The 17,821-nt window shown below is 32.6% G+C and overlaps 1 protein-coding gene and 1 non-coding gene across 2 annotated transcripts in view; one reads left to right on the top strand and one right to left on the bottom strand.

Moving 5' to 3' along the window:
* LOC138713966 (lachesin-like) overlaps nucleotides 1–17,821 on the bottom strand; it is a 794,574-nt gene that overhangs the window by 679,957 nt on the left and 96,796 nt on the right. The gene's annotated exons all lie outside the window — the stretch shown is intronic.
* TRNAD-GUC (transfer RNA aspartic acid (anticodon GUC)) lies at nucleotides 4,140–4,211 on the top strand. Its single transcript has one exon. It is a non-coding gene; the product is annotated as a tRNA-Asp (tRNA).

The following is a 17,821-nucleotide window of genomic DNA, read 5'->3' on the forward strand; positions in this document are numbered from 1 at the left end:
TGTTCGTAAATATGATCATATTACTCCATCCCTGGAAGCAATAGGTTGGCTTAAACTAGATAAGAAAATAAATTTACATTCACTTCTCTTTCTCTTCGAAATCTTGAACTCTTCTATTCCTTCGTACCTGTCGTCTAGCTTCATTTACCTTTCTTCCCACCACAATCTGAACACACGCTCTCGCCATGAAACAATACTAACAATACCATCCCATCGCACCTCCTCATACTCATCCTCTTTCACAATAGCCCTGCCAAGACTCTGGAATTCGTTACCTGCTAGCATCAGGGACTGTCGACATAAAATTGAATTCAAACGCAAACTTACTAGGCACTTGGTCAGTAATTGAGACTCGTTCAGACATGGTTTCTTGTAAATAGTTCTCTTAATCTATCACAAAATAGTTCAATATCCGGTAATTTCATCACTATAGAATTTTGTTATTGTAGGTTTAATTTGTAATTTAGTAAATACAAAAATATTCTTTGTTCTTAACTTCTATGATAAATTGTCTAGCTTTCATTAATCAGGTAATTTTGTCGTACTTTAATTTTTATTGTAATTGTAATTGTAAATTTAATATTAATTGTAATTTTATTGTTCATATTATAGTTGTAATCCCCTCGTAGATGGGCAGAGAAGGCCTGACGGACTTATCTCTACCAGGTTAAATAAATAAATACTAATACTAATACTACTAATACTAATACTACAATACATAATAGAAATGGGAACTCAACAATGGTACAAAAAGTCTACTGGTATACGTACTGATCCTAAACAGGCGATATGAACACAGATTTTAAAGCGTGTATAAATAAACTTAACAAAAAAAAAATAATAATTGCGGTCAAAACTTGAAATAACTATGAAATTAAATTATAAATTATTCCACCGAAACATTTTTGTCTACTTAACTATGCTCTGGACCTAATATACTTCCCTAATTGCCTTATTGCACATATCAGTCATGTTTTCCGATGGAGAAGCTAAGGTTTAAATACTGGGTAGACTGAAAAAGTCAACTTACTTCAAATCTTTTTTTGCAGCAGATGCTTCTTGACTTCTACAGGGATATCAGTTTATTTTTACCAACATTTTTAACATTAACCTGGCTATACTCGGAAACACAGCTATCCCCTTCCATTACAGGAGTTTGGTGTTACTAACTCAATATGTAAACAAATAATTTTACTAGCTATAGGAGGAGAGAAAAATAGTGTATCCATTTATATTAGAGGGAAATATAGTATTAAGATTTTCAGTTTGTTTATTACTTTTATAGTATTTTATTAAATAACAGTAGAATAGTAACAATTTTTGTTTTTCACAAACTCAAGTCTTCAGGCGGTTATATAAATTATGCAATGTCTACTTTATTCAGCATATTACTAACCTAATTTATTCCTGAGAATTTTGTGAGCACTTCCGTAAGTAACCCAATTTCTACAGCTAACTTCTTGACCGACTTATTACGACCTCGCTGTATCCTTTCTCTAGCATCTTCTACAGCATCTTCTGTCACCTTTGTTGGCCATATTACACTTTTCTTCCTTTCTGTACACCCTGTTGCTCTAAATTTATCTACAAGATTAATGACATTTTTACGAAAATATTCCGTAATGATATAATCAGGAAATTGTGGAAAAAAAAAACTGTTGTTCACATTCGGTTATATTGTAATTCCAGTTTCTATCATCGTCCTCATACCTACAAACAGTAAAACAAAACTCTTGTTTAAGTAATGCTGTTAAGTGCCGTACCATATTATAGGGTGCCGTACTTTCGGTAACTCTAATCTTCACTTGTGTTCAGTCCACACAGATAAATTCAGTTGTACTACACACGATACCTGTGTGAAAATAAACTTCAATAATATAAGCTTTTTCTTCTATAGAAAATGCAACATATTTCTGAAACGCACTGTACTCTGTACTGTTTACTTCACTGCTAGCAACAGCGGCCGTAAGTTTGTGTGGCGACGTTAGCAAGGACATTAGTGAAAGGGATGGGAGTCAAGTACATTCAGAAACGCAGGTACAATAAAAATTGAAGTAAAAATAAAATTATGTCTCCTGTATATCAAAATTGTTTGTAACACAGACCCTACAAGAAGATGATGACCACTTCATTTTCACCCCCAAACAGAATGCAGGTGCAACTATAGGCCAATAGCTTATTTGTCTCAGCGCACCCTGTTAGTTAAAAATATTTCTTATACCATAACAATTGAAAATTTATATTCGTCTTCCTCCATCCGCTATTTTAAAATATAAATATGGTGTTTACCTCCTATCTTTGTAAGCACATTTTGTTTCATACGTCCAACTTAAAAAGGGTTTCTCTTTTAATTATACAAAATAATCTCAATGTTATCTCAGTTTGAGCCATTTTACACATAATTAATTTGTAATACACATGCATGTACTTTTGATTAAACACACTCAAGAACGCAGCGCATTCACAGAACACCAATATAACGCAATGTATTATTGTGAAGGTGAACCTAGCTGCGTTTCGTATCAACATGCAGCGAATCGATACCCCCTCCCCGGTCCCCAATCAAGCTTGCGAGTCAAGTCGTAACCATCCCTTTAGAAGCTTCTGTCACAAGCTTCACACTGAACTCACCATCCTGGAATCACTGTGAACAGTGAAGTTAATATAAGGAAGGATCGGAGTGAAATAGTGTTGCGATATCATCGTTATTACTATCCTATATGCCTAATGTTACCAGGTATAACTCTTTTTTTATTGGTAGGCTAAAAGTCTCTTAAGAGCTTCGTCACTGTTGTTTTCGAATTGCATAGTTTTATTTTAATAATCTGTGTTCACATTTCTCGGTATGGAATTTGACTTCAAGCATTATAATTACCCTTAAAATGTTTTCATAAAGGCCGATTCTCACTTTTGTTTAGCTGGTTATGAACTTATTACGAAAGAATATATCCCCAACACCTTGAGTAATTTGTTGAAAATCATCATGATAAATCATAGACAAAGTTTTTGTCTTCAATAGTCTTCATAAATTTTGCACTGTGCCACTTGAATCTTGGATACATATGCGAATAATGCAGGTTCTCTAGATTTTTGTCGCAACTGTTCCTTTATATTCAGTTTGTTTTGGCGAAGGAATCGGAAAACTGCTTAGAAGACGAAACAATTCCTTGAGAACTATTTGCAGAGTTTCTGAACGGAATGTAATTCCAGGAGTGTAAAAACTTTTATCGTCCATTTGTAACAGGTGGCTGCATTTTCAAAACTTGATAAAAGACTCGGCAATGTATGAAGATAAGTAAGATACTTCTTAACAGCAGTCACAAAGACAAAACTTTAAATATTGCACACATGAGTACGAGCGACTGTAAACGGAAAGAGTGTCTAAGCTTTCTGATGCAGAAACAAAATCGATGTAATTAGACTATCGGGAGGGATAAGGTGTGTTTTTCACAGAAAAAATGTGTAAGTTGAAATTCAAGCGAGTTGAGTGAAATGTGTTACAGATAATCGGAAACTTTCGAGTGTAGTAGTTTCACCTGTCATCTTGCTTAAGTTTCTCAGAATTCTTTATCATCATTACCATCCTACTAGAACAAGGAGTTCCTTCCTGAAGTGGTCTGAGCAATAAGACTGTTACAAGGAAAGTTACACGAATACAGTAACCAAGGTGATTCCTATAGTTGGCAACAGGACCTTACTAAATAAAACAATAGACATACGAGTATATTATAATTTCTGACGAGTATGAAAAGTGGTTCTCGTTTAGTTAAATATTGTCTCATATTCTAACAGATGCATTTAATTCTTAACCGGAACTGTACCTGCTATAACTTACTTACTTATTGGCTTTTAAGGAAACCGGAGGTTCATTGCCGCCCTCACATAAGCCCGCCATTGGTCCCTATCCTGAGCAAGATTAATCCATGCAAATCAATATTTCAGGTATAACTTCCTGTAAAGTTGATTTGAATAATTTGATATATTGATTTGCATAATACACGTCACTGTTCGTTAACAGAAAACCACAATTTAAGTCACACGGAGTTAGTGTGCACTCGAAGTTGGTTACTTGACGGTTGTCAGCCCACTTTGATGTCTGTGGATATAGAGGGAAAAATTGGATCGTTGTCGGTTAGAGTTCCCGGGTAGCTCAGTGGTAGAGCGTTGGTACGTCAAACCAAAGGTCCCGGGTTCGATACCCGGCTCCGGAACAATTTTTCCCTCGAAATTATTCAAGATTAATCCAGTCTCTATCATCATATCCCACCTCCCTCAAATCCATTTTAATATTATCTTCTCACCTACGTCTCGGCCTCCCCAAAGGTCTTTTTTCCTCCGGCCTCCCAACTAACACTCTATATGCATTTCTGGATTCGCCCATACGTGCTACATGTCCTGCCCATCTCAAATGTCTGGATTTTATGTTCCTAATTATGTCAGGTGAAGAATATAATGCGTGCAGCTCTGCATTGTGTAACTTTCTCCATTATCCTGTAACTTCAACCCCTATTAGCCCCAAATATTTTCCTAAGAACCTTATTCTCAAACACCCTTAATGTCTGTTCCTCTCTCAAAGTGAGAGTCCAAGTTTCCCAACCATACAGAACAACCGGTATAACCTGCTAAAACACAGATCATTTTGGTTTCAAATAAAACTGAATATTTCCACAATATACAGAGTGATTCACGAGGAGTTATCACCACTTAGGGAGCAAAAAAGTCAATTACACATGTGTATTATTCTCAGTATTTTCAGAGTTACACTAATATGAAGTTGTTTATAAAATACTTCATTTTTCTTTACTTATAACAGTAAAATAATATTGCAAATAAAGACTGGATTATTCAGAAGTATCATTTCTTTAATTGGCTAATATTCTGAATTTAAAAATGTGTTCTTAATTCCTTATTTCCTTCTTTTTTCAAGCTTTAATTAAAAATTACACTATTCATACTCACATATCGGCAACAATAAATTGTTATAGATCATACAACTTCTTGCAACTCGATTCTTGACAGTTCAATTTTGCATCTTAATGTAGAGTTTACAAGAGTGGCGTGAATTATAATAATTTTTGTGATAAATGCGTAAGAATAATGGAATTTGTAGCCTAGTTAGAAATCGAAAAAAAATAAATAAATAAAAATCTGTACGAAGCAGCTATGGAATTCACAACATATTTTTAGCTTCAGAATATTAGTCAATAAAAGAAATGATATTTCTGAATAGTTCATTCTCTACTTGTAATATTTTTATACCCTTAATACTAAAGGGAAAAGATATTTTTTAACAACTTAGTGTAACTCTGAAAATATTGAGAATAGAACCCATGTTTATAAGACTTTTTGTTTGCTGAAAATGTATTCAGAAATATTTTACTTAAGTGGCGGTAACTCCTCGTGAATCACCCTGTAGAACATCAAAGATCGAAGTGTGACAAACAAAATTTGCCACCGATAATTGTAAATTATACTACTATTCCATACAGTACGACTGTGAAGAACCTTGGCATTTATATGGATTGTCACCTGGAATGGAATGAACAAATGAATCACACTTCCAAAAAAATATTTTCCATTATTCACTCATTAAAGCGACTGAAGAACTTTCTTCCTGATAAATTAAAATTAATCCTTGTACAAACACTCGTGATGCCACACTTTGACTACTGCGATATTATATTAAGTAACCTAAATGCAAATTTGAGCAGCAGGCTACAGCGTGTGCATAATGCGTGCGTCCGTTATATTTGTAATATTCGTAAGTATGATCATGTTTCCCCGTCTTTCCAAACTCTGTCTTGGCTAAGGCTAAGCGATCGACGAGCCCTGCATTCTCTTGTTCTCTTATTTCAAATTCTGCGCACCACTACCCCAATCTATTTGGCTTCTCGTTTTCAAAATTTATCCGCATATCATCAGCTAAGTACAAGATCTCATCATAACAATTTACTCATTATACCCTACCACAAGACATCTTTATATTCTTCATCCTATACAGTTTCAGTTGCTAGAAATTGGAACTCGCTTCCGAGTGATATAAGGGGTTGTTGGACAATAGCTTCATTTAGGTCAAAATTACATAAATTCTTACTTAACAGATGAATTGCTGATTAATATTTGTTACTTATAATGAAACTAACATCTGTCCATTCTTATTATTATTATCTTTAATTTCTCTAAATAGATTTACAAAACCTCTAATGGCAATTACATTAATATTCTCATTATAGAAATAGAAATATATATATTCTCCCTGTAACATAGTCCTAGTAAGCTTATATTAAATTAATTTTCATCATTTTACTAGCTATCTCAAATATTAAATTAATTATAATTCATTGAATTAAATTAGCTCATAAATTAAGTTACTACTTTACCTTATAGATTTATCTAAATTTAAATAAATGTGTAGTGAAGAATATTGCTGGAGAACCTTTTAAGTGTACTGAAAATATTTGTAATTTAAATTTATGTATTGTATTGATTAAGGCTGGTTGAGTGGAAGAGAAGGCCTTATGGCCTTAACTCTGCCAGCCAAAATAAAACATTATTATTATTATTATTATTATTATTATTATTATTATTATTATTATTATATTCACCAGGAAGTATTTCTAGGGCCAACAAAGATCTCCTTTGATTTCAGATATAACTGTATATTTCTACATTCACTAGCAACTACCACACAGATCTTATTTGGCTTCAGTAAGTTTAATTTTCTATTAACGAATAATATAAAGAACAATAATTCATAATTATCACAAACTTAGTAACTACCAAACTAATATGGAATAACTTCTGGAAAATGTCTACCTGTAAGCCTAACTGGGTTGGGCGATTTTTCTGGCCATCCCGCCTTGAGTGATAGGACATTCGGGGTGTATTTTTCGAAAATCTTACGAATTACCACCATTCGATAGTCAAAGAGTGTCTTCCTGCCTTCAGATAGCGTATACCAAACGTAGGAATCCCACCACCAGATGTAGTAATATCACTAACTTCAGTAGCCATCTAGTCAGGAAAAGGTTAATGAAAGGATGGAAACTTATATATTCGGGACTCACACGAGTTAAACACAAGCAGTGTCAGCTACTGAAAATGCTAAGGCCAAGTTGTCCTGTGTTCTAAAGAAATATTCACGGTATTCTGGGGCATTGACTAAGGAATATTATTTTGATGGACTACGACAGACAGAAGTGTTGTGACAATGTAGACATCTATGATATTCTAAATTTTCATTTCCCACCATTTACTTCTTGTGAGGTTGAAAGAAATTTTCAACATACAAATATTGTCTAATAAAGAAAAGGAGGAATTTTTCATTCAAAACACAAAAAAATGTACACGTAGTTATCCAATTTCAATTATGTTGTCTCTCTGTTTATCCATTTCTTTTACTTTTGCACTTGTACTTGTATTAGTATTAGTATTCATTTATTTAACCTGGTAGAGATAAGGCCGTCAGGCCTTCTCTGCCCCTCTACCAGGAGATTCCAACTACAATATGAACAATAAAATTACAATTAGTATTACATTTATAATTACAATTACAAATAACATTACAATTAGTATTAAATTTACAATTACAATTACAATAAAATCAAAGTACGATAAGATTACCTGAATAATTAAAGCTAGAAAATTTATCATAGAGAAACAAAGGATATTGTATATTTACTGAATTACAAATTAAATCTAGAATAACAAAATTGTATAGTGATGAAATTACTGAATATTGAAATATTTTGTGATAAATTAAAGAAACTATTTACAAGAAATCAACTACTGACCAAGTGCCTAGTAAGTTTTCGTTTGAATTCAATTTTATTTCGACAGTCCCTGATGCTAGCAGGTAGCGAATTCCAGAGTCTTGGCAGGGCTATTGTGAAAGAGGATGAGTATGAGGAGGTGCGATGGGATGGTATTGTTAGTATTGTTTCATGGCGAGAGCGTGTGTTCAGATTGTGGTGGGAAGAAAGGTAAGTGAAGCGAGACGACAGGTACGAAGGAATAGAAGAGTTCAAGATTTCGAAGAGAAAGAGAAGTGAATGTAAATTTCTTTTCTTATCTAGTTTATCTAGTTTACTGCAGTCTTATTACTTTTTCTTATTTATTTATTTTTTCTCTGCATTTGTTTTTTGGATCTATAATCCTGGCCGTGTAGAAGAGAAAGCCTGATGGTCATTAATTTCATTAGAATGAATGAATGAATGAATGAATGAATGAATGAATGAATGAATGAATGAATGAATGAATGAATGAACGAACGAATGAATTAGTAAATAAATAATTAAATAAACAAACAAATAAATGAATACGCAATTAAATAAAAAATAAATAAACAGTAAATAACACAGTATTGGGTTTTCATGTAATTTATATTTTTGTAGTTTCCTGAATCTATGATATCAAATTTCAAGTTTGCGATATATTTTATAATTTTCTTGGAGCTTTTTATTCGTTGTAGCTTGTTATTTTTGTATTAATGTATTGTATGGATCATAAATGAATCGCCCCATACAGAAAGGGCTTTAGTCAATTAAACCTAGTTTTGAGAAAACTAAAGAAAACATTCAGTAAATGCCTACTCTATTCCTTTCTGCATAGATCTCTGAGCCTGACGCTTCAGTTTCTATCTTTCCAAACATTGGACTGAATACCTTTCTGCACAGGCCATAAATATATGATTTCCATCTATATCTCGTTTTTTAAAATTTGTGACTGAAGCCCTTTCTGTATGGACCGATTCAAATAGTATATACAGTAGGCATATAATTTTAACAAACGACGTCTAAGTTTAGACTCCTATAACTTTTTCAACATAATTCTGGTTTAGGCAACTCTGGTATTGAGCCACTCAATTGAACGTCTACATAATATTATACAACTGTTTAAAATAATTTAAAGAAAAGGGCCCCGATAAGTGTGACGTGATTTCCCCCCGTTTCAACGACCCTGGACAGTAACTTGGGTGAAATGTAACCAAACATGTGGCTTTAGATGTGAGGATAAACATGAAAATGGCGTCACAATGAAATGAACTGGAGAACCTTGACGTTGGCCTAGATTGTCCTATACAGAGAAGTTTTGGAATAATTAATCCCCAACTTGTTCTAGTAACAGTTTGAACCAGAGGCTCTTACTTCGATAGCAAGACGCGCTGACCACTACTCATAGTGGTGAGTCACGAGATATGAAAGAATTAGAAAAGAAAGACAAAAAAATGGAGAGAAGATTACAGGGGGAAACATGGAGTAAGATATGAGGACTAATAATAATAATAATAATAATAATAATAATAATAATAATAATAATAATAATAATAATAATAATAATAATAATAATAATAATGTTTTATTTTCGCTGGCAGAGTTAAGGCCATAAGGCCTTCTCTTCCATTCAGCCAGCCTTAATCAATACAATACATATTTAAATTACAAATATTTACACTACACTTAAAAGGTTCTCAAGCTATATTCTTCAGTTAAGTTTTGAAGTTTTAAAGACTAGTAGACTACATACTTATTTAAATTTAGATAAACCTATAAGGTAAAGTAGTAACTTATTTTATGAGCTAATTTAATTCAATCAATTATAATTAATTTAAGATTTGAGTTAGCTAGTAAAATGATGAAAATTAATTTAATATAAGCTTACTAGGACTATGTTACAGGGAGAAAAAAAAATATATATAAATCTAAAATATATTTCTATAATGAGAATATTAATGTAATTGCCATCAGAGGTTTTGTAAATCTATTTAGAAAAATTAATGATAATAATAAGACTAAAGACTTGAAATGCAGAGTCCTTGTAGATGTTATCTTTATTTCATTAAAACAGGACTGTATGCTGCGAAACATCCTATAGTTATGACGAAAGAGGCCAAGTTCACATAAAAAGACAATAAAAGCGCCTTTATTGGACTTATAAAATGTTTCGGTTCAATAATTCAAATCAGCTATAGATTTTCAATCGTCTTAGCTAATGCCAGTTAGCACGGCAACTGGTGAGCAATGGAATAACTATTCTCTATTCAATTGTTTTCCCTCTCTGGAAGTTTCGCCGAGTGAGAGACGCTGTCAGTCCAAAAACTATTGAACAAGTTAGGAGGCTCTAAGGCAAACTGAAACACTGGGTGTGAGGGGATTATTACAGCTAGAAGTAACATCCCATCCTGAGCACCATGCCATCAAGACGCAGAGGGGAGGAGAGGTCGGATTTTATAACTGCGCACTGACATACGAGTACATACATACATAACATACATACACATACTGTATATACATACATAACATACGTACACATACTGTATATACATACATACATACATACACATACTGTACATACATACATACACATAACATACATTACATACATACATTACATACACATACATACACACATACACATACATACATACACATACTATACATACATACACATACTATACATACATACACACATAACATACATTACATACATACATACACACATAACATACATACATACACATACTATACATACATACACATACTATACATACATACACACATAACATACATACATACATACATACACATACTATACATACATACACATACTATACATACATACATACACATACTGTACATACATACACATATACATACACATACTATACATATACATACTATACATACATACACATACTGTACATACATACATACATACATAACATACATACATACACATACTATACATACATACACATACTGTACATACATACATAACATACATACATACACATACTATACATACATACACATACTATACATACATACACATACTGTACATACATACATATACTATACATACATACATAACATACATACATACATACACATATTATACATACATAACATACATACATACACATACTGTACATACATACATAACATACATACATACACATACTATACATACATACATACATAACATACTATACATACATACACATACTATACATACATACATACATAACATACATACATACATACATACACATACTATACATACATACATACACATACTGTACATACATACACATACTATACATACATACATAACATACATACATACATACACATATTATACATACATAACATACATACATACACATACTGTACATACATACATACACATACTATACATACATACATACATAACATACTATACATACATACACATACTATACATACATACATACATAACATACATACATACATACATACACATACTATACATACATACACACATAACATACTATACATACATACACATACTATACATACATACATACATAACATACATACATACATACACATACTATACATACATACACATACTATACATACATAACATAACATACATTACATACATACATATACATACTATACATACAGTACACATACTGTACATACATACACATATACATACTGTACATATATATATATATATATATATATATATACATGCCATGAGTGTAGAAATGAATACAAAGGAAAAAAAAACAAATATAGACTTAGAAGACATGAAATGAACTCTTAACATTACCATGGTAACCTTAAAACAACCGAATAAAAATTAATACAAAGGAAAAAAAAAAAAAAAAAACATATAGACGAAAAAGTGTAGCACGTATGGGCGAATCCAGAAATGCATATAGAGTGTTAGTTGGGAGGCCGGAGGGAAAAAGACCATTAGGGAGGCCGAGACGTAGATGGGAAGATAATATTAAAATGGATTTGAGGGAGGTGGGATATGATGATAGAGAATGGATTAATCTTGTTCAGGATAGGGACCGATGGCGGGCTTATGTGAGGGCGGCAATGAACCTCCGGGTTCCTTAAAAGCAATTAAATATAGACGAAAAAGTACAGGAAATAGGCTTTAAACGTTGCCATGGTAACCACAAAACTGAATATGACGGATACAGAAATGAATACAAGGGAAACAAATTAGGAAATATAGACGAAAAAGATATGAAATAGACTCTAAATGTTACCATGGTAACCAGAAAACAACCGAAAATGACGGATATAGAAATAAATATATATAATATAGACGAAAGGAGATGGGAAATAGGCTATAAATGTTGCCATGGTAACCAGAAAACAACCGAAAATGACGGATATAGAAATGAATATATATAATATAGACGAAAGAAGATGGGAAATAGGCTCTAAATGTTGCCATGGTAACCAGAAAACAACCGAAAATGATGGATATAGAAATAAATAGACGAAAGAAGATAGGAAATAGGCTCTAAATGTTGCCATGGTAACCAGAAAACAACCGAAAATGAAGGGAAATAGGCTATAAATGTTGCCATGGTAACCAGAAAACAACCGAAAATGACGGATATAGAAATAAATATATATAATATAGACGAAAGAAGATGGGAAATAGGCTCTAAATGTTGCCATGGTAACCAGAAAACAACCGAAAATGACGGATATAGAAATAAATATATATAATATAGACGAAAGGAGATGGGAAATAGGCTATAAATGTTGCCATGGTAACCAGAAAACAAACGAAAAGGATATATATATATATATATATATATATATATAGACAAAAGAAGATAGGAAATTGGCTATAAATGTTGCCATGGTAATCAGAAAACAACCGAAAATGACGGATATAGAAATGAATACAAAGGAGAAAAAAAATACTAAAAAAATAGATAAATATAAATAAAAAAGAAAGGAGATACAGACGGAAAAGTAAGACGAAATGAAAGAAGGAAATGAAAACCAAAAGAATAGAAATCCCACACAAAATAATTTTAGTTACGTTTATTTTATAATGAATCTTTTGTTCGAATAATGGGCAAACAGAGGCAGATACAAAGAGGTATTCAGATAGATAGACAAATTTCACAAATCAGGCCTGCGAGTAATTGGAGATCGCCACTTGGAAACTATTTCGTGAAATGGATAGTAATGTAAAGCAGCACATGGGAATACTGGCATGTGCACATCACATGTTACGGACACTTTTGGTGCCAACAATTGCATATTGATAACACACTAGAGAAAACACTTGCTACGGGATTGCACTGTTTTACACTGTACGAAAAACATAATCACCCTGGATCCCTGCACAGCACTATGCCATAGGCTGACGAAACCGTTTGAATTACTTTATATTTTATGTTATGACATTTTCACAAGAGAAACGCTAATAAAGGGACATCATTTTTTTTTACTAACATTTCTAATATTAACCTGGCTATACCTTTGGATCAAGGGTTGATACCCCCTTCCACGACTGGAGTTCGATGATACTGGCATAATATACAAGCAAATCACTTTACTAGGTACAGGAGGGAAGAAAAGTAGTTAATCCATTTACGTAAACTAGGAAATATCACACAAACAACACAAACAAACAAATACAACCACACAGGCGTATACAAACTCAAATGTAACACCTTTAATAACTTCTACATAGGACAGACAGGCAGATCATTTCAAACACGTTACAAAGATCACATCACAGTTACAGCAAAATTACAAAACACCTCCACATATGCAGAACACATCACAAATGCCAACCACACCTACAGAGACATCAACACAGACATGGAAATACTACACATCCAACCAAAAAGCCAGAAACTCAAAGCCAACCAAAAGCCAAACTAGAACAATACGAAATATACAGACACACAAAAACACACCCCAACGATATTCTCAACACACAACTCAATTTCAGAACACACACACTCTTTGACTCTACACTACGAACGCACCCTCACAGGAAACAAGAGGCGCCAAGACCAACAACGACCAGTTCTGAAGATGACCCATAAATAGGTCGAAACATGTAAACGAGGTACAATAGAATTTAACACAAGAAAGTCTTATCATATATATTTGGAAAGAAAAATATATATAGGATAAGGAGCCATGGTTGAAATACGTCTTTACTTACCATTTTATTGGTCAAATATTTAACATCCTCTTATTCGGTAATTATTGCGAGTAGGATCTTAAATTTTGTCCAATATTGATAAAAAAAACCTAATAAAGAATCGTTTATCCCTCTGGCGTATTTCAATAGCGTGGATTTCGTATGAATTTAATTTTAAAACCTTTAATTTGAAGTCACTGAACAAAGCAACCAGATTGCAATCTCGTAGTCAGAGAGGGAGCTCACGTAGCTAGACAGACCTGAGTTCGATGACCTCTTACATCTGTATTACGAGAAGAAAGATGGGTGTGTTAGCGGCGTTGTTGCCAGACTGCCGAAACTTGAAACTTAATTTCCTGATCATATTATTTTAATGCATTTATTCACAAAACGTAACAAAGGTTTTGTATTCATTTAAGTGTGCCCTATCGTTTTTTTCAATATGCGGGTTGTTTCACTTCCAATCTATGTACAATAATCGAAATCTACAAAGAATGACGCCCGGGTTCAAATCCTGGTTGCGACAAGTTATCTGGTTGAGATTTTTTCCGGGGTTTTCCCTCAACCCATAAAGAGTAAACATTCGGCGCTGAATTCTGACTCATTTCCCTGGGATTATTACCAACATCTCACTCAGACGCTAGACAACCAACGTAGTTGATAAAGTACTGTAAAATAAAACAGTTACAAGTAACTAAAGAAGTAATCATTTCTTGTGCTTTATCCGTCTATGGTTGGCATCTCTGTATACAGAGTGGAAGGTAACCTTTTACAATCCTTCACATACATAACAGATCATATCATTTGGGAACGTTTTGTCAAATAATATTTTTTATACGACCAATAGTTTTTGTAATATTTCGAGAAAGAGAATGTTGCAACTTTCTATTGTATTGTATTTATTAACATTCCATGGTATTCATACATGCTTACAGCTAGAATATGGAACAAGTCAAAAAACTTAATACTATTATAAAATCTTAATTTATAGTCACAGTCTAGATGAAATATATACAGACGAGATTTACAATATAGTCTACTAGTACAACACAAAGTTTTAGTATCAATTTCATGCAGTGTTATTGAATGTCGTGAATTCACCTACAGAATAGAAGGCGTGAGAAATTAGGTACTTCTTTAATTTGGCACTAAATAATCTTATGTTTTAAGTTTCATTTTTTATATCGATAGGGAGGTTATTAAAAAATTTTACTGCCATATAACGCACTCCTTTTTGATAGCACGATAGACTTGCCGATGGAGTATGAAAGTCATTTTTTTATGTGTATTTATGCTATGAACTGTTGAATTAGTTACAAAGTTTTCACGATTACATACGAGGAAGACTATTAATGAAAAGATATACTGACAAGCCATGGGCATTATTTGTAGGTTTTTGAAAATAGTCCTACACGATTCCCTAGATTAGGCACCTACTATTGTTCTAATTACTCTTTTTTGTAATAGAAATATACTGTTACTATCTGTGGAATTTCCACAGAATATTATTCCAAAACTCATTACCGAGTGGAAGTATGCAAAGTATATTGTTTTTAAGGTATTGATATTTAGTATCTTTTGCATAGATCTAATAGCAAAACAAGCTGAATTTAGTTTGGGGGTAATTTCTTTAATATGATTTTTCCAATTTAACACATTATCGATTTGAAGCCAAGAAATTTGGTTGTTGTTGTTTCTAATAGGGATCTATTGTTAATTATTGCGGTAGAAATTTGCGTCATTGAATTTGGACAGGATTTAAATTGAATTATGTTAGTTTTGTTACAATTTAATACCAATTTATTGACTGAGAACCGGTCACATATTTTGAAGAGAATTTCCTCTGTTGAAGATTGGAATGTGTTGGAGTTATTGGCTGTAATTACTATACTTGTGTCATCTGCAAATAATATGGGGTGACCTACATCTTTTTTAAGGGGGGCAAGATCATTTATAAACACTAGAAAAAGTAGACAGTAGCAGTATTTACTTCGCGAGGTCATTGCATCCTGAATGCCGCTCCAATCACCTACTTGGCAGGGGTTTTGAGAGGATGTACACACATACCGTTTTGTAAATAAAACCATCTGTTGAGAATGCAATCAAATCAAAATTTATGTAATAGTAACATGTTAATTACATGAACTATGTTATTCGTTATCTATGATGAAACGTTCGTTATTGTATCATTTCAGAACTAAATTTAGTACGAACAAACATGTAGTTTCCGTTACATTTGAAGGCAATTTCATCAATAATACAGTAGAATGAAAAATTATGCATAAAACAAAATTAATCCTTTCAATACAGTATTATTTTACATCAAGGATCACACAGTTGATGTCACTCCAACTCAATTACAATACAATGTTTGGAAGAAATAACTTTGAAACTAAATGATAATGATACACATTAAAGTGGGGTACACACCATTCTCTACAGAGTCTTTTAAAGATATTTTTAAAAGTGTCCAACAGTTGCGTGTCTACAACTTTCACAATCCTGTTTTTGTTTTACAAAAGAAAGCTATAAGAATAATGGCCGGTGTGCATAAAAGGACGTAATGTAAAAATATTTTCCGAAACTTAGAAATCTTGACTCTACCTTGTGAATACATTCTTTCCCTAATGATGCTGTATACTAAGAACCAAGATAAATTCAGTACTAATCAAGACATTCATCATTTTAATACAAGACATAAATCAGATCTTTATCTACCCTCTGTTAGTCTAAGTTGTTTTAAAAAAGGAGTTCGCTATTCATGTATAACAGTCTTCAATGCACTGCCTAATTATCAGGGAAAGGATTTATATGTAAATACATATTTACTTATAAAGCTAATATAATTTATATTTTGCATTATCTTTATGTTTCACAATGTGTAGGGTTGAAAAATCCTACTTTTATTTTCCATATTTTTCCATATTTTAGAGTTTAGTACATATTTTCGTTAATTTCCATATATTTTCCATATTTCATATAAAACAGTCCATATTATATTAGGTTTAACAATAAAACAAAACAAAATTCCATTAACTTTTAAAAATACATTTCAACAATAGAGATTTAAACACATGTTCAGTAATCCCTTTAACATCAGAGTTATTTGAAAATTAGCAGTCCTATCAACAATGGGAAAGTAAGTTACAAAACTGTATTAATTTAATTTAAAATTTTTAACAGACTTCAGTTGTGCAGCTCAACAGTTAAATGCCAGTCAGAGTACACATAGGTTCAGTTTTGTAAATCATACTATAAAGACGGTAAATATGCCAAAAGTACGTCATTCAGTCAATTTAAAATCAAAACTAACAAGTTACATTTCAGAATTTAAAGAAGATGGTTTATCAACTGACAATAAAATATTATTTTGTAATTTGTGTCAGTGTGCAGTATCATCTACACAAAAGTTCCTGGTGCAACAACACATTACAACTAGTAAACATCAGGCCAACAAACAACTAAATTCCAAGCAGAGACAATTGTTTTTAACACAACCAACAACATCGAATGTAAGATCTGAGTTTAACATCGACCTGTGCCGTTCTCTCATCTCTGCTGATATTCCTCTCTACAAACTAAAGAATAAGGTCTTCAGGGAATTCCTTGAAAAATATACTCAACATACAATCCCGGATGAGTCAACACTTAGGAAGACGTATGCTCCATCCATCTACGATGAGACAATACAGAAGATAAGAGATGAAATTAAAGATAGTTCAATTTGGGTTTCCATTGATGAGACTCCCGACAAAGAAGGTAGACTTGTTGGTAATGTAGTTATCGGTTTGTTAAGTGAACAATATTCTGAACGAATTCTTTTACATTGTGATGTTCTAGAAAAGTGCAATAACAA

The sequence above is a fragment of the Periplaneta americana genome, chromosome 14 (genome assembly GCF_040183065.1).
Source record: "Periplaneta americana isolate PAMFEO1 chromosome 14, P.americana_PAMFEO1_priV1, whole genome shotgun sequence".
NCBI lineage: Eukaryota > Metazoa > Arthropoda > Insecta > Blattodea > Blattidae > Periplaneta > Periplaneta americana.